The following is a 23,899-nucleotide window of genomic DNA, read 5'->3' as shown; positions in this document are numbered from 1 at the left end:
TTGGAAGACAGTGTTTCAAGCAAATGGGCCTATAAAACAAGGAGGGGTTGCTATCCTAATATTGGACAGGGTAGACTTTAGTCCAAAGTTAGTCAAGAAAGATAAGGAAGGTCACTTTATATTGATTAAGGGCACACTCCAACATCAGGACATTACAATCCTAAACATATATGCACCTAACAGGGGGGCTCCCAAATTCATCAAACAAACACTATTAGAACTAAGGTCACAGATAACACCAAACACAGTGGTGGTGGGTGACTTTAACACCCCACTCTCATCAATTGACAGGTCATCCCGGGAAAAAATAAACAGAGAGGCATCTGGACTAAATGAGGTCATAGAAGGAATGGACTTAACAGATATATACAGGACATTTCATCCAAAGGATGCAGAATATACATTCTTTTCGGCAGCACATGGAACATTCTCTAAAATAGACCATATATTAGGACACAAAGCAAATCGTAACAAATTCAGGAAAATTGAAATAATTCCTTGCATTCTATCTGACAACAATGGAATTAAACTACAAATCAGTAGCAAGAAAGGCTATAGAGCATACACAAAATCATGGAAACTAAATAATACACTACTAAATAATGAATGGGTCAATGAAGAAATCAAAAAGGAAATCAAAAAATTTATAGAGTCACACGATAATGAGAACACAACATACCAAAATCTCTGGGACACAATGAAGGCAGTTCTAAGAAGTAAATTTATAGCCTTAAGTGCCTATATTAAGAATTTAGAAAGGTCGCAAGTAAACGACGTAATGCTTCACCTTAAAGCGTTGGAAAAAGAAGAACAAGGCAAACCAAAAATCAGTAGACGGGAAGAAATAATAAAGATTAGGGCAGAAATTAATGAAATAGAAACAAAAAGAACAATCCAAAGAATTAATGAAACAAAGAGTTGGTTCTTTGAAAGGATAAATAAGATTGATAAACCCTTAGCAAATCTGACCAAAAGAAAGAGAGAAGAGACACAAATTAATAAAATCAGGGATGAACAAGGTAACATCACAACAGATTCCAGAGAAATTCAAAAAATCATAGGGACATACTATGAAAGCATATACTCCACAAAGTATGAAAATCTGAAAGAAATGGATGATTTCCTTGATCTATATGACCTACCTAAATTAAATCGAAATGAGATTAATCACTTAAATAGACCTATAACAAACATGGAGATCCGAAGAGTTATCAATAATCTCCCAACTAAAAAAAGCCCAGGCCCAGATGGATTCACTGCTGAATTTTACCAGACTTTTAAGGAAGAGCTAACACCATTGCTTCTTAAGCTTTTCCAGGAAATAGAAAAAGAAGGAATCCTACCAAACTCCTTCTATGAGGCCAGCATCACCCTGATACCAAAACCAGGCAAAGATAGAACAAAAAAAGAAAATTACAGACCAATCTCCCTCATGAACATAGATGCACAAATTCTCAACAAAATATTGGCAAACAGAATACAAGAGTATATCAAAAAGATCATTCACCCTGACCAAGTAGGCTTTATCCCAGAGATGCAGGGATGGTTCAACACACGCAAATCTATAAATGGAACACATTACATAAACGGGTTGAAGGACAAAAATCACATGATCATCTCATTACACGCAGAGAAAGCATTTGACAAAATCCAACATTCCTTCATGATAAAAATCCTACAGAGACTGGAAATAGAAGGAACATATCTCAATATAATAAAGGCTATTTATGACACGCCTACAGCCAACATATTACTAAATGGGGAAAAACTGGAAGCTTTTCCACTAAAATCAGGAACAAGACAAGGGTGTCCACTGTCCCCACTTTTATTTAATATAGTTTTGGAAGTCTTAGCCATAGCAATAAGGCAAGAGACACACATAAAAGGGATACAAATTGGAAATCAAGTTATCATTATTTGCAGATGACATGATTCTATACATAAAGGACCCTAAAAACTCTACTAGCAAACTGTTAGAGCTGATCAAAACCTACAGCAATGTAGCAGGATACAAAATAAATACACAGAAATGAGTAGCCTTCATATATGCTAGCAACAAAAACACAGAGGATGAAATCAGAGAATCACTCCCGTTCACAATTGCATCAAAAAAAATAAAGTACCTTGGAATAAACCTAACCAAGGAAGTAAAGAATCTCTACAATGAGAACTTTAAAACACTCAAGCAATAAATTGCAGAAGACACTAGAAAGTGGAGAAACATCCCTTGTTCCTGGATTGGAAGAATCAATATTGTGAAAATGGCAATCTTACCTAAAGCAATCTACACATTTAATGCAATCCCTATCAAAATTCCAAAGGCTTTCTTCATGGAAATAGAAAAAACAATCCAAAAATTCATTTGGAATCACAAAAAACCTCGAATATCTAAAATAATACTGAGCAACAAAAATGAGGCTGGTGGTATCACCATACCTGATTTTAACCTATACTACAGAGCCATAGTAACAAAAACAGCATGGTACTGGCACAAAAACAGACATGTAGATCAGTGGAACAGAATAGAGGACCCAGATGTAAGCCCAAGTATCTATAGCCACCTGATATTCGATAAAAATGCCAAAAATACTCAGTGGAGAAGAGACAGCCTCTTCAGCAAATGGTGTTGGGGAAACTGGATATATATCTGCAGAAGGATGAAAATAGATTCTTCTCTCTCGCCATGCACAAGAATTAAGTCCAAATGGATTAAATACCTTAACATCAGACCTGAAACTCTGAAACTGCTAGAGGAAAAAGTAGGGGAAACCCTTCAACATATTGGTCTTGGCAAAGACTTTCTGAATACAACCCCAATTGCTCAGGCAATAAAACCACAGATTAATCACTGGGACCTCATGAAATTACAAAGATTTTGCACCGCAAAGGACACAGTGAAAAAAGCAAAGAGGCAATCTACAGAATGGGAAAAAATCTTCGCCAGCTATATATCTGATAGAGGATTAATATCTAGGATATACAAAGAACTCAAAAAGTTAAATAATAAGTTATCAAACAAGCCAATAAAAAAATGGGCTATGGAGCTAAATAGAGAATTCTCAAAGGAAGAACTATGAATGGCTTATAAGCATCTAAAAACATGTTCTATGTCACTAGTCATCAGGGAAATGCAGATTAAAACTACATTGAGATTCCATCTCACTCCTGTCAGATTGGCCACCATCATGAAAACAAATGATCATAAATGTTGGCGGGGATGTGGAAAAAAAGGAACCCTTCTACACTGCTGGTGGGAATGCAATCTGGTCCAGCCATTGTGGAAATCAGTGTGGAGGTTCCAAAAACAGCTAAAGATTGATCTACCATATGACCCAGCTATAACACTCCTAGCCATATATCCAAAGGACTTATCGCATTTCTTTAGAAGTACATGCTCAACCATGTTTATTGCTGCTAATTTGATAATAGCTGGGAAATGGAACCAGCCTAGATGTCCCTCAACAGATGAGTGGATAATGAAGATGTGGCACATTTATACAATGGAGTTCTACTCAGCGGTAAAGAAAAATGAAGTTATGAAATTTGCAGAAAAATGGATGGACCTGGAAAGTATTATACTAAGTGAGGTAACCCAGGCCTAGAAAGCCAAGCACCACACGTTCTCTCTCATATGTGGATCCTAGCTACAGATGATTGGGCTTCTGCGTGAGAATGAAAATACTTGATAGCAGAGGCCAGTAAGGTAAAAAGGAGACATAAAGGGTAGAGAAAGGAAGGGAGGAGGATACTTAATAGGTTGATATTGTATATATGTAATTACAATGATTTTAATGGGGAGGTAATATGATAGAGAATGGAATTTCAAATAGGAAAGTGTGGGGGTAGGGAGGGAGGGAATTACCATGGGATATATTTTATAATCATGGAAAATGTTAATAAAAATTAAAAAACAAAATAAAAAAATAAATAAAATAAAATAAAATAAACAAAAAAAGTTTTCTTTTTTAAATATTTGTCCTATTATTGACTTGTTTTGAATTTCACTGTTTTATTTCCATCTTTGACTATTCAGTAGATTTTATTATTTCTTCAATTTCAGTTATAATGTAAGAGTTTATGATTTTATATAGGAATTGTCTTCCTATTTAATTTAGGTATTTACTGGTAAAATATACTGCTAAAAGTATTTCTAATGTAATTGGTATGTTGGTTTTCATTGATGTGTAGAGAAAGCTCTGAACCTCTTTTTTAGGTCTATTTTGTCTAATATGCCACCCAAATCCAGGCATTCCTTCTTAGCTTTATTTATGGCTTATCGGCTCACCTTTGTAAATGGGAAGATATTAGTATCTCATTGATATTGCTTTCCTAGCTGTTTATTACATTTTTCCATTAATATTTGCTTTACATATCAAGGTAAGATATTGGACATAAATTTCTGTACAGTTGTTTGTCCCCTTGATATGTTGACCCTTTTATCTTTACACAATACCTTCTTTGTTTCAATGATAATGCTTGACTTGGAGGTCTATTTATGTGATATAGATATACTTGGTTTTGCTCTTATTTTATTATGCTTTAAAGGAATATTTTCTTCTATCTCTTTGTCTCATTATTTTCTTAGAACTGAGATAAGTCTTTTGGAGGCATCATAAAATTGTATTTTATTTTTCATTTATTCATCTAGTTTATCTTATTTGACTAGAGAATCTAATCTGTTTAGACTCAAAATAAAACTGTCACTGTCATTTTACTAATCATTTCTTAAGTGTTTCGTGGAAATTTTCTTGTGCCTCTCATGTTTGCATTTGTGACTTGATGATTTTCTGTATTAAATTTTGATTTCACCCTTTTTATTTTTTATCCTAGATTTTTGAGGGGCAGTTGTTAACTATGTTGCCATTCTGGGCTAGGACTAATATTTCTCTTGCCTTGACCTCCAGAGGGCTGAGGTTTTTGATGTGCACCATCATATCTAACTCCCTGAAATTGATGTATTGCTTTGTTGTTTCCACAAATATTATGTAACACATCACTATAATAGACTATTTTACACTGATAACAATTAAACAAAACATATCAAAGACTCTAGACATTGATTCCCTCTTCCAACAATTTATATTTTCAGTATGATAATTTATAATCTTATATGTTTCTTAACAATTTTTGTAGTTTTTACTAGTTTTTGACCATTTTGAAGTTTAATCTTCATATTAGAATGTATGATCAATATAGTTCACCATAGTTTACTGAGTTTGACTGTAAGTTCATATTCACAGTAAAATTCATACTTGTATATATTTTTCTGCTAGTAAATAGATCTTTCTATTGCCATTTGAACTCCCTTTAAAAATTTCTCATGAAGGGTGTCTTCTGGTGAGGGAGTCTCTCAACTTTTTTTGTGTAAAATTTACTTTTTTCTTTGTATCTGAAAGACTGAACTTTTCTTGTTGTGTTTGTTACAATATTCTTTAATGAAAGTGTTTTTTCTGTGTTTTTAATATATAATCATATTCTTTCTTCATGCATAAGAAACCCAGGGATAACTTAGTGAACGTTTTTATGTGACATGTTTTGTTTTTTTTTTTCTCTCTTGCTTCTTTTAAAATCTTTGTCTCTGGTTTTAGAGAATTTATTTATAGTATACCTAGGGCTGAATCTATCCATAGGATTTTTGAGCTTCATGGCTCCAGATAATCATTTCTATCCTAGGAACCTTGGAAGTTGACAGCAATTATTTTATTAAGTATGCTTTCTTTCTCTCCTCTCATCTCTTCCAATTCTTGAAATTCCATTATGTGAATGTTCATTTGTTTAATGTATCCCATACATCCTATTGGCTATCTTTACTTTCTTCAATCCTTATTCTTCTTTTTTCCTTGTAACTAATTTTCAAAGACCTATTTCCAGGTTTAAAAATTTTCCTTCTTAATCCACTCTATTGTTGGACTATGTTATTGTATTTTGCATTACATTAATTGAGTTCTTTAAAACTTCTGTCTTTGAATGATTTCTTTGTTGAATTTTTCACTCAGACCATGACTTTTTTCTTTTAAACTGTATGTTGATCTTTCCTTATATCTCACTTGGTTTCCTTAAGAAAATTATTTTGTTCAAACGTAGTGGCTTGCAACTGTAATCTCAGTACTCAGGAGTCTGTAGCAGGAAGAGTGCCATGACTTTGAAGCCAACATTTTCTACATATTGAGTCCCAAGTCAGCCTGGAGTACTGTGTGACATTATGTCTCAAAAATAATGAAAATAAAATTAATACTATTTTGACAGAATGCAATTTTGAATTCCTTTTCAGTCAGTCTGCAAACTGCTTGTGTTCTGGGGTCAGTTATGGGAGTACAGATGAGCTCTTTGGCATTGCCATGCTTCCTTTCTTTTTCTTGTGCCCTCGTGTTGATGCTGGCATATCTGCGAAATAGTCACCCATTCCAACCTTTATATGGTAGCTTCATGAGGAAATAGTTTTGCTTGCAGATGCCTCTTGGTGTGCTGCTTGGCAAGGGTGGGAGGGTTCTGTTTCCACGTGGATAGAATGTAGTAACCTCTGTGCTGCCTCCGGCTGACACCCACGGCCTAGCCTATGGGAATTTACAGAGGAAGTTGTTTTTTGATGGTTCTCAAGGGCCCCTATTCTTCTTGACCTGGCCATGTGAAGACATAACTCAGGAGATCCCTCCCAACACAGCAAATCACAGTCGTGGAGGTGCTGCATTTCAATGTACAGGTTCTCATAGCAACTAAGAGAAGGGAGTTCAGGGTGGCAATTAGGAGACCACTTCACTTTTGGAGAAAGATGGAACACTAACTGTCCAAATAACTGAGCTTTACGAGCCTTATTTATGCCTCTCCTGCTCAACACTTCCCTGAGTAACAGTTTGTAGCTGTGACTCTGGTCCTGGGTAGGTAGGATACAAATTGTCCCACCTCTGGAATAAAATATGTTCTTGAGCTTTGAGACTGGACAGCAGGACAAATTTTGTACTCAGAAACCAGTCAACAAACAGGGAACAATGTCAACTCAGGTCCCAGGGCAGGAGACATCCTACTAGGTGGAATATGGCAGTCTCTAAGCCTCTGTGAGGTCAGGTCATGTGCACTGGTCTCTAGAGCCTTCTCTAGAGCCTGAAAAGAAAAAAAAAAAAAAAAAAAAAAAAAAGGGCTATGCTTGGGCCCAGAAGAAGGAAAGCAAACACCCCAATAGTGATTCTACTCTCGAGGGATGACGGACTTCAGGTTCTAGAGGGCTAGTCCACTTCAGAGGAGGTATGGGACTGCAGTTGCTTAACCTTGAACAAGCGGTATCTGAGGCCCATCAATACTGTTTCCTTGGAACATGAGGCAGCTCATCAGCGCAGATTTAGTAGTTTCACTGTAAAGGCATTAATTTCCAGGAAGTGCTATTCTGCTTCAGTTCAATCTGAGTGCTTGTGGCTCCTCTGTGGATCACGGTGCCAAATGATTGCCTGTGATGCAAGGAACTGCTTTATCTTACAGATGGATAAGACTTTTCTAGAAGGCAGGGAACGCCTTTAAGTCAGGCTCGAAGGGCCCCATGGTTTCCCTGCAGGATACAGTCTCTGCTCAGGCTCTCAGGTCAGGGTGCAGCGGGGACAGGAAGAACAGATAGCCTGTGGGGCAAGACTGTCCCATGGGAGCGCTCAGTAGAAGCTCAGCACAGAATCGGTAGACTACCGGATGGTAATGGCTCAGTGGCAACAAAGCCTCAAGTGTGGCAGTTTGTTGTAATTACTCACCTTTGTAATAGGACACACATCTGGCAGTGGTTCAGATCCCAAGTTGGAAGCTCCTCGGATGGGCTGTGTACTTGTCAACATTCCAGAAGTTCAAGTGGTGAGGACTGAGTATCTCAGGTTATGGGGAGTATTGTACTGTGTCCCTGAGCGTATTTTCTCTCTATGTGGGTCTCCTCCTGGTTCTGTGTGAATCCCGGCTGGAGATGGACTGGTGGAGGTCGGTGATTCCTTCTGTTTTCCTGTGGCTTTTCTGCGTTTGTATGACTGCTCTCTTTTGAAGTCCTAGTGCTCAACTTTAGTTACTGTTATCAAACTGACATTGACTGAAGTCTTTGTGGAAAGAAGCAGCGCTGGTGGTGTCAAGTTAATCATCTTGTTGCCATTATCCCTTCGTCACTTGAAGATTTGATTATGATGTATATGTAAGCAACTGTCTGAGATCATCCTACTTGAAGTTCACTGAGCTTCTTCGATGTGCAAATAATATTCTCCAGGAAATTGGAAAAAATCAGCTATTATTTCCTTCATTAATCTTTCTATATCTTTATCTGTCTGTTCTCCCGAGGCTTCCATTAGGAGTGGAATACAAATAGAAAGTATGATTTATGGTATCCAGCAGGCATCTGCGGAACTACTCAGTTTTCCTCATTCTTCTTTCCAATTCTGTGATTGAATAACCACAACTAACAATCACTAATTGGCCAATGGTGTTTCAATGGCTCAAATCTGACTACATGATTTTTTTTTTGTTTAGGTTTTTATATATGTAAACTCCAAAATTCTGTATTTTTAATAGTTTTAATCTCTGTTGATATTTTTGTTGGTGAGGTATCATTTCCTTAATTTAGTGTTTTCAAACATAATATCCTATAATTCTTTAAGTATAATAGAATGTCCAATTTTAAAGTCTTTTTTTAATGCCTGGGTTTAGTCAAACTATTATTGTCATAGCCTGAGTTATTTTTCCCTATAAATGGGATAAAATTTTCTGTTGTGTATATACTTTTATGTGCTTTTTTAGATTCTTCTGGTAAAAATCTGGGTGTTTCAAGTAATATAATCTATTACACTTTTGATCCAATTTCAAGATTGCCCAATGTTCGTCATTGATTATTATAGTTCTTGGTGTTAGTTTGGTGACTACTCTAAAATAATTTTGCAAAGTATGTATTCTTTGTTAGCAAGGTGTAGGTTTTTACCGCATTTTCTTGGTGAATACATATTCTGATCAGTATAAGTGTGTGGGGGAGAGGCTCATACCCCTAGCCATCTTAATGGTGGCCTGCTTCTCTGCATAAAACTTCAGTGTTGTTTGTACAGACTCAAGATGAGGTGGGTTCAGGGTCTAGTCAGTGTTTTCTTAAGCATATACATAGTAATGGATTTTAATGTGGCTTTACATATATCCATGACCATCCAGCTTCTCAAGGTTCTGTCAACACTTTTTAAAATTTATTTATGAGAGAAAGGCAGAGAAAGAGAAAGAGACAGACACACAGAGAGAATGGGCATGCCAGGGCCTCTAGCCACTGCAAGTGAAGTCTGGATGCATGCATCCCCATGTGCATCTGGTTTTCTGGGGAATCAAACTTGGGTTCTTAGGCTTCCTAGGCAAGCACCTTAAACATTAAGCCAACTCTCCACTCCCTGTGTCAACACTTTTTAATGGACACCTCATTCCCAATATTTTCCTTTGGAGTTTTCTAGTTGTTTTGTTGCCACCACAATAGCTGTCTAATCCCCTACTTCAGAAACCAAAGGTCCTCTGTGTGAAACCTCCTTAAGTTTGGGGTTCTGGGTTAATCAAGTACAGACAGCCTTGCAGTGAGATATTCCAGGAAGCATGAAAAATGAAATTTGGGGAATAAGAATTTGAGTAATCTCCAACTATATTCATCTATCTCCATTACTTCCAGGTTGTGCTGGGAAGGCAAGCTTTTCATTTTCATCACAGTTTTGAAGCTAGAGACCAGAGAATGAGACAAAGGCAAGCTATACCCTCAAAAGTGTGGTCCTAGCAGAGTCAGCTGTCTTTATTCATGAGTGTCCCTGATTTCTACAGTCTTTTGCATAATTTCTAGTCTTTGGAAAATATGTGTTTTCTGACCAATTTTTTGTTTCCTTTTCAGTTTCAGCTTTATATGGAAGAAATAATTTTAGAGGTCTTCCTCCCTCTACTTCATTGCTCTTCCTCCACCCCTCTAGTAGCCTTCTAACTGATTTTCCTACACAGACTGGATCATACTGTAGTCTTTCCTCATCGCAGCATAGAAAGTTGTCATGTGACTTTCTATGCTCAGAACTTTTCAGTGATTTCTCATCTTACTCAAAGTGCAGTTAAATTCAGCCCATGAATATAAACTTCATGTGAGCTTTGTTCTTAACTCATTGCTTACAATTTTCTTCATTATACTATTTTCCACATGATGGTCCACTTGTTCTGTGCATACTTCAACTTTTCAAGTGGCCAGAATGTGCTTTTTCTCAAATATGTGTCTTCCATTTTCCAGTTTTCTCTCAGATTTCTGCTTAGCCATCAGTTTACCAGAGGAAACCACGTTTAGTCTATCTGAAATAGCCTCCTTGGTACCACATCAGTCAGTTCTCGGCTTTTAACCCTTTGGTGTAGGTAAGGTCACCTGGCAGGTAATATTTGTTTATTGTTTGTCTTCTTTCACCACAATTAAAGCTTCTAAGGAATGATTTGTTCACTGTTATCCACAGGGTTTAGCATCATTCTGCAAAAATTTAGCACTGAGTGACCCACAGTCTTTAACTACAATAAACACTGAAAATTGTTCAGTGGGCTTGCTGAAAATGTCCCAGAAATCTGGGAACAAAGTCTTCCGAAGTTCCCAGGACTGGTTTGAATTTGCAGTGCAAATGGTTGAAGCCCTGCAGGAAAGCATCTGGAAAAGACAGAGCCTTAGTCTAGAGTCCGAGCCACAAACTCACTGTTTGCTTTCTTTTGCTCGTGTCACTGTGTCTGAAATATTACCTGTCAGCCTATCAGCTATGACATTTGAAAGCTTGTTGCTACAGAGTTTGAAAACCCTGTATTATGGACAAAGCAGCAAGCCTAAAGCATTTCAAGTCTAACTGGGCTGATTTATTTCTGCTCTGACCCTTATACCCAGATGGGGCACCCTGAACAAATGAACTAAGTACACACTTTTCTTCCCTCAATATCAGCCTCAAAGCCTATAAACTTTAGGACTAAGATATCACTTCATGCATAATGGGCATTCTTTAGATGTGTCTTGAACTATGATTAAAGTTTCACTCTTATTTTGTCACCATGTGTATAGACACATATTATAAAAATATCCCTAAAACCTTTCCTCTGACAAATGTAAGGCAAACTCAGAGAACTGTCTGCCTCAGCTGCTTTCCGCACATCCAGATGACTAGCAGGACATGCTTTCTTATAATTCTTCATGGTGACAGCTGATTCAGAGTCTGACACTATTTTACCAAGGGCCATTTTTCTCAATGTTGAGTCAGTCACCTCTGGACCCAACCACACATCATCACTCCCCAGCATTGCTTACAGGGCACGTTTGTTCTAACACATTTATAGTCTAACAAGGCCTCATTCCTTTTATGTAAATATTACTGTGCTTAACCTGATAGTTTCCACATGTGCCCTCTCTATGGTACACTTTACTCCTTAGCTTGACTAAATGATTTCTTGTAGAAATAGTATTAGATGGAAGCAATGAAATCAACAGGCTGTGATTTTAGACATGAGCTTTTTCTGAAGCAGTAGCAGCTGAGGAACTGTGAGAGTTAATCTCAATTGCCATCTTGCTGATATACCTGGAGCTGTCTATAATAATGCTGTTACTTTTGTTTGTGTGGAACTAGAGCACTTGAACAATATACTCACCCTCACCCATGAGACCCTCCCTGTAGACAAATGCAAACAACAGTAACAGCAAACCTGTCAGTAATCAATACTGAGACAATTAGTGCAGTGGCTTATGTAATGGTAGCTACATGCCTATTCCAGCAACTTGAAAGAAACTTGAATACATCCTCCTTGAATAAAAATTGAGTGCATGCAGATGCTCATGCTATAAAATAAAGCTTCTGATAATATATGGCAGGCCCAATTACCTAATTGAATGTTCAAAGAAATTTTGTGTAAATGTAAGTCTATGGTAAACTATGCTTAAATCATGTACTATTCAATACTTTTTGTCAATTATTAGCAACCTAAGAAAATGAACTCACAGATTGAAAAATTAGAAAATGGATTTTTGAATGTAATTAAGCAGTGTCTTTAATGCAAGAAAAATAAGAGCTACAAATCACAAAGGGGAATGATCATGGCCCAAATGCATTCAAGTCACACAATCTTACATGAAGAGGGCATCAAAGTCAGCATGCCTGGCTTCCCACATCCTCAAGGAATCTTCTCTGTTATCCATCTTCACTTCAAGTTCTTCCATTATTTGTAAGTGACTTTCATGTTCCTGCCTACCACAGGATTCTCTTCTCCAGAGCCCCGATTCAATTACATGCTCTTCCAATGTGTCCAAACTTGCATTATTTTGCTTTCTATCTTTGTTCATATAATGCACACTAAGGTACTATATGCTAAGCAGTGGGAATATGCTGATGAATAAAAATATGTAGCAACTCTATTTATGGAGCTTAAAAGTCTACTGAGAAAAACGAATACCTTAAGCAAAATAATTTAAAATGTAATCAGTGGGATGAAGGGATAAAGACAGCTCATAAGCACCATTAAATGTTTAATAGCATCCATAAGTGGTAATGTCGGTTGTACTCTATGAAAAACTTCAAGAAGTGTTTTAATGAAGACAATTATGATTATTAATTACATTGATCCCACCTTCAGTTAATTGTTTTTAATTTTTTTGTAGAATGTCAGGAAGATTTAAATAGGCTTTCATTTCTTAAAACTAAAAATATGTTCAAAACAATGAGAGTAGCCTAAGTGACATTCCAAATTCAAAGTATTTCTACTCAATGCATATTGCTTTAATACCATTGTAAAGTCAAAAATGATTTGGTTGAACCATTATAAGTGGAGGACAAATTTACAGTCTTATTGTAGAATTTTATGCAGTTTTGTTAGGCAGTTAGATATAGAATTCCAACAATTGGTCCTTTAATTCCTTTGGGTCTAGAAATACCATGTTCTATGTCTCTTTCCGACATTTCTACCTTAGCTATGTTCTGACACTAAATCTCATCCTAATCCACATTAAGTAATGTTTTGGGATAATGCACATATTGGGGCCAAATAAAAAAAAATAAGTAGACACCAAATTGGATGCCAAAGATTAGGGTTCAAATTAATTCAAATATTTTCTTTAAACATCATTCTCAGATCATTTTAGTAAATGTAAACAAATTTCTTTCTTTCCACCCGTGTCAGTTCTTATTATAATTTTCTTATCATTGGTAGATAAGCTAAGACTTTCCTTAGCTCACACAATTGTGGAAGCAAAACAAGGATCATCACCAAGACAAAAGATAGCAGTCTGCTGCAGACAATACTGTTATATCTGGGTAAACTCATGGATATAGTGAGTGGATATTTAGTTGGGTTTCAGACCTATAATTGGTTTTAATTTAATTTTGATTTGCAAGTCCTCAAAATTCTTCATGAAAAATAGAAGCCAACACCAACAACTGATTAAATAAATACTGAAACAAGTTAATCATTCATTTCTCAAAAGCAGAATAAAATCCTGCTTTTCCTCAAAGCTATCAGAAACATTACATAATAATATTACCTCATTAGTAACCTAAACTCAAAAAATATTGAAAATTTTAAAACATGTAATTTTACTTGCCTGTGAAGCTCTGGTCTTTGATATTGTGTATACAATTTCCTACTGATGCTCATTTAGGTCAAAGCGATTCAGTGACTGCTCTTGGCAGGTAGCAAAGCTAGCAGGAAAGCCTTCACGGGGTGCTTTTCCTTAGGGTCCATGCCAAGCTATGATGTGTTTAATGTGCCTCATTGTATTTCAACAAAGACAATTTCCCTACCAATTCAATAAGACAAATTTAATATAAAGTAAAGGGGCAAAGCAGAGAACTGGCTCTTTCTATAAATCATCAACAGAAATTTAAGCATTTAAGCACTAAAACCCGACATATTTTGAAGAATTCTAACTATATTAGTTAGAAATATTTGACCTAGAATATATAACAGAAAAAGAAGAAGCTGAACTTCAAATACATATGTACGTACATATGTACATACATACATACACACACACACACACACACACACACACACACACACACACACACACATATAGTAGTTTTGTATTCAGCAAATACAGTCAGCTTAGTAGCATTATTAGGCTCATCCGTGACCTACACCCTCCCCTTAGCGTCTCCTTGTTGAGGTATACGGGTCATGCATTCTGGAGTTAGCCCACAATTATGGGTAGGATAAATGTCTCTGTGTATCATGACCCAACATGTGGCTCTACTTTTAAAGTTGATTAGCCATCCAACAAAGTTTGATGGAATATAAAAAAGCAGTGATAGTAGTTACATATGACAGAAATGCACAACATTGTCTTAAAAGCCCCAAAATAAGGTCATGTCTATGGAATAAATCATTTTGTCCTTAATGCTTCCTGGGCTTAAATATTTCATGCTTTCCTATTTGTTAATGCTCCCAGTCAAATACAGAGATAGACTGAAACACATTAGGTTGATGGACCAGGAAGCTAGGTTTACCAGACTGTGGCTAAACTCTGACTTGTAAAGAGGGTGGTTCATATGCTGAGATTGTCAGAACATGATCATGAACACAGCAGTGTGCAATGGTGGAAAGGTGAGCAGGACACTGGATCTCATAACTGTTTGAACATGGCTGTGTTTTCCACCTTGGTGAAGCTGTCTAATCCAGGTTAAAGAAAGCATTTTGAGATTTGTGTTTCACGTTAAATATTCAAGGGTTCTTTCCAAGAGCACACTGAAAACTTCTTCACATTGTAAGCTATTGAGTTAGCAAGAAGACACACTATAAAAGATGAATGACAAACAGCATTGTTTGGACTAGATTCTAAAAATAGCATTGTCAACAGAAACTGCAAAGGACAATGTCAGCTCAAATAGGCCAATAATATCAATATCAGTATCTCCACTTAACAAAACTAGAAAGTTGGGTACAAATAGAGCAGGACAATTTTTTATGCATTTTAAAATTCCACAATACATTACATAAACCTAAATATCTTAAGTATTGATCTAGGCTAATATTAATTGATTCTATAAAGAGCTCTGAGACACTCATAGCAACAGTATTTTTTATCTTCCCTTGCTGACTTGTGAGGCTACCTCTCCTATTTCTATTGACTTTTTAATTCAGTGATTTTTCCAATGTGTTTCTTCAAGAGTACCCTTGAGAATATCCATGTCTATAATAATGGAGTAAAGCAACTACAAGACTATATGTGTTGACTAATTTCAATGTGATAAGCACTCTGCCAAATGTCGGTGGATTTTTTCTCCTACTTTGTATTTTTCTGCATTTTCTAAAACTGCAACTCCTAAAATATACTTGTATTTTTGGTATCACTTTTATAATTGTAATAGGAAGTACCCATAATCTACTACTAACTAGCTAAAATATATCAAAATACAGTTTTGATCCTTCTCCCGTTGGCATCACAGCTGACCTGAAATGGAAATAAGCAAGTTTTTCAGTTACATTTCTCAGCATATGTTTGTATGTAGGTCTGGCATAGGCCCCCACTGGGTTGTTACCATTGGTGGCATGGGAATCATTACATTTTGGGGGTTCTTTTTTGAGGCAGGATTTTTCTCTAAACCAGACTGACCTGTGGATTCACTATGTAGCCTCAGGGTGTCCCCAGTCTCATCATGATCCTCTTACTTCTGCCTCTCAAGTTCTGGGGTTAAGGACATGAGCCACCACACCTGGTATATTACGTTTTTAAACCTGACATATTCTTAATTCTGATGCTTATGTCATTCTAAGCCGTTTGGATCAGATATTGTGTAAATCTAGTTATGCATATTATCTAGTGGCTTCACTACTGCAGGTGGCATGTCATATTCCAATACCATTGTAATTCAGAAAGGACTCAGTAGATACTTACTGCCAGGATGAAAAATATTTTTGTTTAGATCTTGATGTTCAGTTTGTGTTTGTTTTTATTTTCTTAATTTTTCTCCATTTCTAAATAGGTACATAAATACCATGGATTCTGGGTCAAATTAACAATAAATCAGTTCTAATTCACCTCTTATAAGATCCAGACCTTGCAGGGGTAACACCAACACTAAGATCCACTTCCTGTTCTCCAAAACAGAAATATTTATACACAGTTTCTTAAAGCGTAGAGCATATATATGTGCAGTGCATGAATACTAGTTCTCTTGAGGCTTGGTTTTTCAAAATAGTACCTGGTAACTTTGGGTAAAGTAAGTGTAATGAAATTTTTAAATAACAATGTGTTCTACTTTAAACAGGATATTTTGAGGCTACTTAGCCTTATCAATTTTTAAACTAATAAGTTGGAAGAGGCTATCAACAGATTTGAACAAAATGATCCCATAATAAGTATAAGCCTACATGATTATACAACTACCTAATTGATTGACAAATTGAATTTTAAGATATAATATCTATTCTTTACCTGCCTTTTACACCAAAATATCCCCATATCTGTGTCACATAAGTTGTTACTATTGTTTCTTTTAACCCTTAAAATATGATTCAGAATTTTATGATGAAAACTGACATTAATCTCCTGTTTATCCCTCCCTCCCTCACTCCCTCCCTCCCTCCCTCCTTCCGTCCCTCCCTCTCTCTCTCTCTCTCTCTTCTCTTTTGCCTCTCTATCTCTTTTATAATACTTATATTTTTTCCCCTCTCTTCTTGGGCACTGACCTGTAACTCCCAGTACCATCACGTGGCTATCATTTACAATGAGCTCTTGATTACAGAGACCTACAAGTTTTCCCAAAAGAAAACAGATTTATGTAAGAGTACTTGATGACCCACCAAAGCTTAGTGGTTAGACCCTACTGCTGAAGACATCATATGCTATTGGCATATAACAAAGAGTGACATGGCTGGAAGGTTGAGGAGAGTCAGTCCCCAGGCAGTTAGCACATCTAGTGTCAGAAGGTGCTATATCAGCAACTGGAGGAAAATGATCAATGTCTGTCCAAGAAATTCATGGTCTAACCTACTTAGCAGCAAACAACTGGACATGATGCTCACACAAGTGCAATAGTAGCGCATAGCCATGGTGGGAAGCCAACTTCTCTTGATTTGGCGAACTGATCTGCTCAGTGGAATGGAACCCATAGCTGGGTCTGGGAAACAAGTCATAACCATATCCAAAGATGAGCATGGTTTCCATTATCAAGCTTCCACCAATCGTGGGCTCGAAGAGGGCCTACACCTATTAAATTCTCTCTGAAAAAAAAATGGTTATTCCATTTATCTTGTGCTAACTTTACTCTCCCTCAGAGAATCTACTTCTGTCTTTCAGATACACACAGATCCTAAGGAAAGAACCACCCATCATTCCTCAAAGGGAACCCAGCTTAAACTAAAAGTAATTGGAAAACAAGCAGGAGTGCTGTTTTCTTCATGAACCTGGTACCAGCACAAGGGGGAAGGACATAGACCCAGAGAACAATCAACTCCTACCAAACCAGATATCCAGAGACACAGACACCCCAAAGCCCTCATCACTGAAGCAGACCAAAAATGACCCCAACATGGCTCAGGGAAATTTGCAGAAGAGGGGGTGGAAAGAATGTTAGAGTCACACGTTGGGTCATGATGCACAGAGACATTTCCTCCTACCCATAACTGATGACTAACCCCACAGTGCACGATCCACATACCCCCACATACCCCAATAAGAAGGGTCCCTGTGGAGGGGGGAGAACAGGGAGGAAGCTAACAATGGTACCTGCCTGACCACATTCGCTGAGTACAAAAGTAATTTAAAAAAAGAAATTTAAAATGTTATTACATGTGCATATATTTTCTCTGCATCTTGCTCTTCATATATGTAGATACTTAAAATATTATACAAAGGGATAGAACAGGTGTGAAATTACTACCTAATATCCAAAATTGAGATTTTTTAGATATTTTATTTATTTGAGAGAGAGGGTGGGGGAAAGAGAGACAGAATGGGCATGATGGGGCCTCTTGCCACTATAAATGACCTCTAGATGCATGCACTGGTTTTTGCATCTGGCTTTATGTGGGTACTTGCAAATCCACCCCAGTTAGTCAGTCTTTGCAAGCAAGTTCCTTTACCCTGTAAGCTATCTCTCCAACCCCTGAAGTATTTTGAGTGAGTTGAAAATTAAAGAAAATATTTGTTTGGCTTTATTGGGAGGTGGTAAAAACTAAGTAGTAGGACCAAATGGCCTAGAGCTCAGGGAGAGCCGCACCCTTGAAGGACTTGCCTACTTCCCTGAACCTCACTCATACCTCCTTCCAACCACTTTGAGGTAAGCAACTTTGTTTCCCATGTGCCACCACCTTAATCTTTGCACATGCACAAGCCCAGAAGTAAGCAATGCAGCTAGGTGACCACGGATGGAAAGCTTTGAAACCAAGAGCCAAAATATATCTTTCCTCTTTTTAAATCATTTCTCTTAGGTATTTTTTCACAGTAGCAAAACCTCATAAAGCCTGTGCTTTGTTCTTCTATTCCCATTTTACTATACTCTGTCTTAATTGGTTGCACACATGCCAGAAAGTAAGAAAGACTTAAGTAACATCATTTCTTCTTTTTTTTTTTTTAATTGTGCTTGGTTGCTCGTTGCACAGAATATTTGAATTGTCAACTGACAAAGGTGCTAGGAATGAATAAACAGTGAACTTACTTAGATGCACCTGCTTGATGCAACTTTGCAAACAGAACAATTTTCTAATATAACATCAAAGGACTATGCTAAGTAGCTAGCATAGAAAAGAGAAGGATTTGTCTTTAAGTACAATTGGTTTAAGATTTCTAGTATACTTCTAAACTAAGGTAGGGGCACCTTTCCAAATACAGTAAAAAACTTCAATTTCCTTTTCCAGTGACTATAAACAAAAGATTCTATTTATCCATCTACTTTCTAAAAGACAAAGGTTCCTGTAGCTCAGTTTACCTGATTTATTTTCCTGAATAAATATTAGGCATGTTACATTTTATTGTGAAAATCACTATGGCTTAGATGATAATTTCCATTCTACTTATAACTCATTTTCAAATCATGCTTCAGTGCTGGAGAGATTGCTTAGTGGTTAAGGCATTTGCCTGTGAAACTAAGGACCCAGGTTCTATTCTCCAGGTCCCACAAAAGCCAGATGTACAAGGTATCACATGTGTATCGAGTTTGCAGTGGCTAGATGCCCTGGCAAACCCATTCTCTCTCTCTCTCTCTTTCTTGCTCTTCCTTTTTGTCACAAATAAAAATAAATATGATATTGTTTTAATAACATGTTTTTAAAAATCCAGTAGAGATAATAATATCTCACTGTCACTAAACATTAGATGTCTGCTTTCTTGTCAGTTTTCACTTATGTCTAAATAATTTTGCTTTGAATTCCTAAGTCAAAAATACGTAAAAAGCACTTTTGTGCCTTTATTTTCAAGAAGCATTATGTATAATATTTAAATAATGGAAAGAACCCAAAGCTCATGTACAGAGGAATAATTGTTCTGTGGTTTGATCATGCCTTCCAATACTCCCACTGAAACTTAACTGATATTTTTAAAAGTATATAAATTTGAGTCTATGTTGAACAGTCCTCAATAATGGAAAATATTAACAACAGATTACTTCCCTAAAATAGGGTTTATTCATGGTCATATTAATTGACATTTCAAAAGTTCTAAGAGGTGATGCTTTTAAGAGGTGAGTATGTAATTATACCTCTGCCATCATGGATGGTTAGAACCTTTATCACAGACATGTGTTAATTACCCAATGGATGAATTCCTCACAAAACACGGGCTCAACTCCATTTTCTCTCTGTCTTTTCAATCACTAATTGCTTCTCTGTTTGATTTTGATTAAGTATGTTGCATTGTGATTCAGCTTGACTTCACCAGATACTGAAAACATGTACTTGCAGTTAGCCTCCATAAAAAAAAAAAAGCTGAATAAGCTAAATGAACTGTTTGTTATTTACAAATTATTCAGCCTACATCATTCTGTTTTAGCTGCAGACACTGCACTGAAATAAATTGACAAACAATAATTTTGTAACAAATGGCAATGTAATAGTTAAGAATATTGGATATTGGTGGAGTCAGAATGCTGAGGTTTGAGTTGTAGCTCCTTGTTTGTTTAACTGTGTAAAATTGGGTGTATTTCTTAATCAATGATGTAGATTTTTCTAATGAGAAAGCTAGAAGATACATTCACTGCCTATCTGTAAGGTTGCTGAATATATTAAAATGCTTAGTCCAACATCTGACCAAGGGCAAACACTAATAGGTGAGGCAAAAACTCTTATTGGAGAAATCAAAAATAAAAAAAAAATATGAGGAAATAATTTTAGTATGCATAAGTTGTCCCCAAGGATATAAGCGAGAATGGTGAAAATATAAAATTCAATTATACATTTTAAAGGAACCAATTGGCAGTGTCAATTGTGCAAATATAATAGTTAAATATAATGTGCTAATTTCACAGATTGATCTGTAAGATTAATGAAGCTGAAAATGGTTAGGTTTCTAAACTATTAGGTTGAGGAAAAATTACAGAAAACATCAGGAGGTCAAAGAATACCTAATAGTCAAGTGGAAAATTCTTACAAATAACCCAATAGAACTAAAAGGTTGAGTAATAGAAACTGAGTTCTAAAATACATCTAAACAGCTGTAATTGGTAAGATAAAACAAAAATAAGAGATTATTCCCATTAGGAATAAAATAATATATATAGTAATTGATTAAACTCTTTGTAAATAATTTTGAAGTTTTATATCTTCAATTTTTGTTATTTTACTAGCATCAAATTCTTGAATGAATTAGAAACTATACCATGTTCATTAATAGACAGTTTTGTAACAAAAAGCAAACAAACTTACTGTGTATGTAATGATGAGCAAGAAGAAGCAAAGGAAGAAAGGAAGGAAAGGAGGGAGAGAGAGGGAAGAGGGGGGAGAAAGGAAGAAAAAGAAAGATGGAAGGAAGGAAGGGAGGAGAGAGACAGGGAGGGAGGGCAGCATAGAAAGCAGGAGTGTAGACCACCTCGGGACGAAGCCCTAGAAATGGAGAATGAGTAGCAGCATGGGACGGGCTCAGCATTTTCAGGATGATCTTGAGAGCAGAAGTTTTAAAAAGTCATGAGAACTGAAATATTTTGGTCTACATTGAATATGGAGTTTTATGAAAACAAACTGCCAAGAAAAAAAATTAATAGAGGAAATGAATGACTTCTACAATGAAAGTAGTTGAGGGAAAAAAATAATAATAAAAAGCAAAGTCCTCCATGCTCACGGCTAGGGAGAAATAATACTGTTCCAGTTTCCATCCTACCTATATCAATGGCATTCTCCATGGAAATAGAAAATAAAACATCTTATACCTTATATGGAAATACACTACCAATTATGAAGTGATGAAGCAATATTGAATGAAATGACCAAAGGTGGAGGCATAAGTATACTTGACCCCAAGATTTATGCAGACATACAGTAAACAAGAAACCATGCACTGGCATAAAGACAGACACAGAGCAATGGGAAACAACATATTCAATAAAAACATCTATGTTTCTATAAGCAGCCAACTGTCAGCAAAGGCTTCAACGCATGCAGAGCAGAAAAGATAGATTCGGACCTCACTTTTGATGCAAGATGAAAGAAGCAAAGGAAAGAAGGGAGGAAAAGAGACAGTAGGAAAGAGAGAATGTATCCTTTAGAGAGAACTGAACAATAAGGACTTCTTTTACTTTTCTGATAATAATTTGAGCATGAACATGTCTGTCAATTGCAAGGAAACTAACCAGTAGCAAAAGCTGGCAACTGAAAGCAGAACTGTGGTAATGAAAAGGGGTAGATAAGGAAGGGATGAAAAACATAAGTGAAGATGACGCACAGACAAGAGGAGGGCACCTGATTTTCTAAGTGTGAGTGAAAGTCACATATTTGCCAAAACAGAACTTAATGGATTCTGCCCTAATGGCAAAATATTGATTTGTCAGGCATGACTTTTGTGTAAATCTGGATGACTTTTCGTCCTTAGTGAAAGTTGGTGAATAATCTCTGAACAAGAGGTTTTATTTTTTTTAAATCACCATGAAGGGCACCTTTAATTTGGGTTAGAGATTGGGTATTTTCCTTCTGAGCTTTCTCAGTGCCCCACATAAAAAGTAAATAGGAAGCCTACCAAATCAATATTAGAGATAATGCTGTTTCCTGATTCAACAGCTACCCTGACCTTGGAATTCAATTAGGGAGTAAATAAAATGCACACTTTAGAACATCCAGTTTTGGTTAAAAAGAAGAAGGCTGAGTGCCATGAAAAAAGAAAATAGGTCCAGAATATCTTTTCATTAAAATCCACATCTAAATGCAATGAGAAAACTTTATTCTTCGTATTAACATCCATTTCTCAGACATTATTACAGCAATGTTTATGCCAACAAAATAAACCAAAATGCTTCCTTAAGACAAGCTCATACTCGGGACTTAACAGTGAACAAAATAAAATTGCTTGTGGTTGACATACCTCATGTTCAGCTGTAATGGCTGTTCCATGCAAATTAGCCAAGGAAACTGTGAGACAAGAACATCTTTGGCAACATCTGCCTGCAAATGTTCAGAACACTCAGTGTTTGAATCCATGTGGTAAGTACAAGTGTTAATGACGGAATGAGATTGGATGGAGTGCTGAGGCTGCCAAGTGTGACATAGAGAGCTGTACTTGCGGGCAGCAATCTGTGTGCTGGACACATTTCTATGCAGGGTGAATTCTGAAGTGCAGCAACACTTGAAGGGATTCTATTTGTTAGCCAAAATGATGCCGCATTTTTAATTTGCTTTCTTGCTTCTGGGCTCAAACACCTGCTAAGTTTGGTCTTTATAAGAACTGAAAAGCACGAATTGGCTGGGATGAAAATCATTGCAACAGAGAAAATGGGGCTTCACAGTCATTGCCTTCACAGTCCTTTGCATGTGGCACCTCTGGTGATAAACTAGGAGTTGTACTTCACAAAACTTTTTCTGTCACTGAGGATCCTCTGTTCATTGTCCATGGGCTATGCCTCTACTCTTGCTTCTCTAGCATGGATCAAATCCCAAATGATCACTCGTTTTCTCCCATAGCTCGTCATTCATTTTTACTTAAACATTGACAAGAGCTACTTAGTGACCCTTAGGTATAGCTCTAATCATGCCTAATGATCTTGGCCTAGGTGCTATAGAATTTGCCCTATATCTCTGCAGTCAAAATGTACATCTATAGAGACTCCTAAAGGAGCTGACTATAGAGTAACCAATAGACCCAGTTATTCCGTTACTGGGCATGTACCCTAAAACCTTCAAGCCTCAATCCAGAGAAATTTGCTCAACCATGTTGTAGCAAATCAATTTGTAATAGCTGAGATCTGGAATCAACCCAGATGTCCATCACTAGATGAACAGATAACTAAGATGTGGTATATCTACACAATGGAATTCTACAGAGTAGTAAGAAAAAAATGACACAATGAAATTTGAAGAAAAATGGTTGAACATGGAACAGATCATTCTCAGTGAATTAACCCAATCACAGAAAGATAATCACCACATAGTCTCACTCATCTACAGCACCTAATCTGAATCTACCCAAGATGCCAACAAACCCAGGACGTATTTTGAGGACTGGACAATAGAGTGGGTGGGGAGGGAGGGAAGGGCATGGGAGGAGGTGGGGGGACACAAATCTCGACAAAAACGGCAATGACGGCAATGGAACTATAAAATTCTACATCCTAGAAGGCAGACCAAGTGGTTGAACCTTCACCAGACCCTTAGAGGGAACACCTGAGTCACAAGGAACTGGAGAGGGTATGATGAAGACTGACCTTAATCTTCTACAGCTTCTCTCTCTCTATTGCTGTTTCTCTCTCTCTCTCTCTCTCTCTCTCTCTCTCTCTCTCTCTCTCTCTCTCTCACTTTCTGTCTC

At 36.7% G+C, this 23,899-nt stretch overlaps 1 protein-coding gene across 1 annotated transcript in view; it reads right to left on the bottom strand.

Moving 5' to 3' along the window:
* Window positions 1–23,899, bottom strand: part of Nkain3 (sodium/potassium transporting ATPase interacting 3) — a 656,444-nt gene that overhangs the window by 469,235 nt on the left and 163,310 nt on the right. The window lies entirely within an intron of this gene.

This window comes from Jaculus jaculus, chromosome 2 (genome assembly GCF_020740685.1).
Source record: "Jaculus jaculus isolate mJacJac1 chromosome 2, mJacJac1.mat.Y.cur, whole genome shotgun sequence".
In the NCBI taxonomy this organism is placed as follows: Eukaryota; Metazoa; Chordata; class Mammalia; order Rodentia; family Dipodidae; genus Jaculus; species Jaculus jaculus.
Note: the sequence above shows the minus strand (reverse complement) of the source record. Positions and strands in the feature narration are given on the sequence as shown.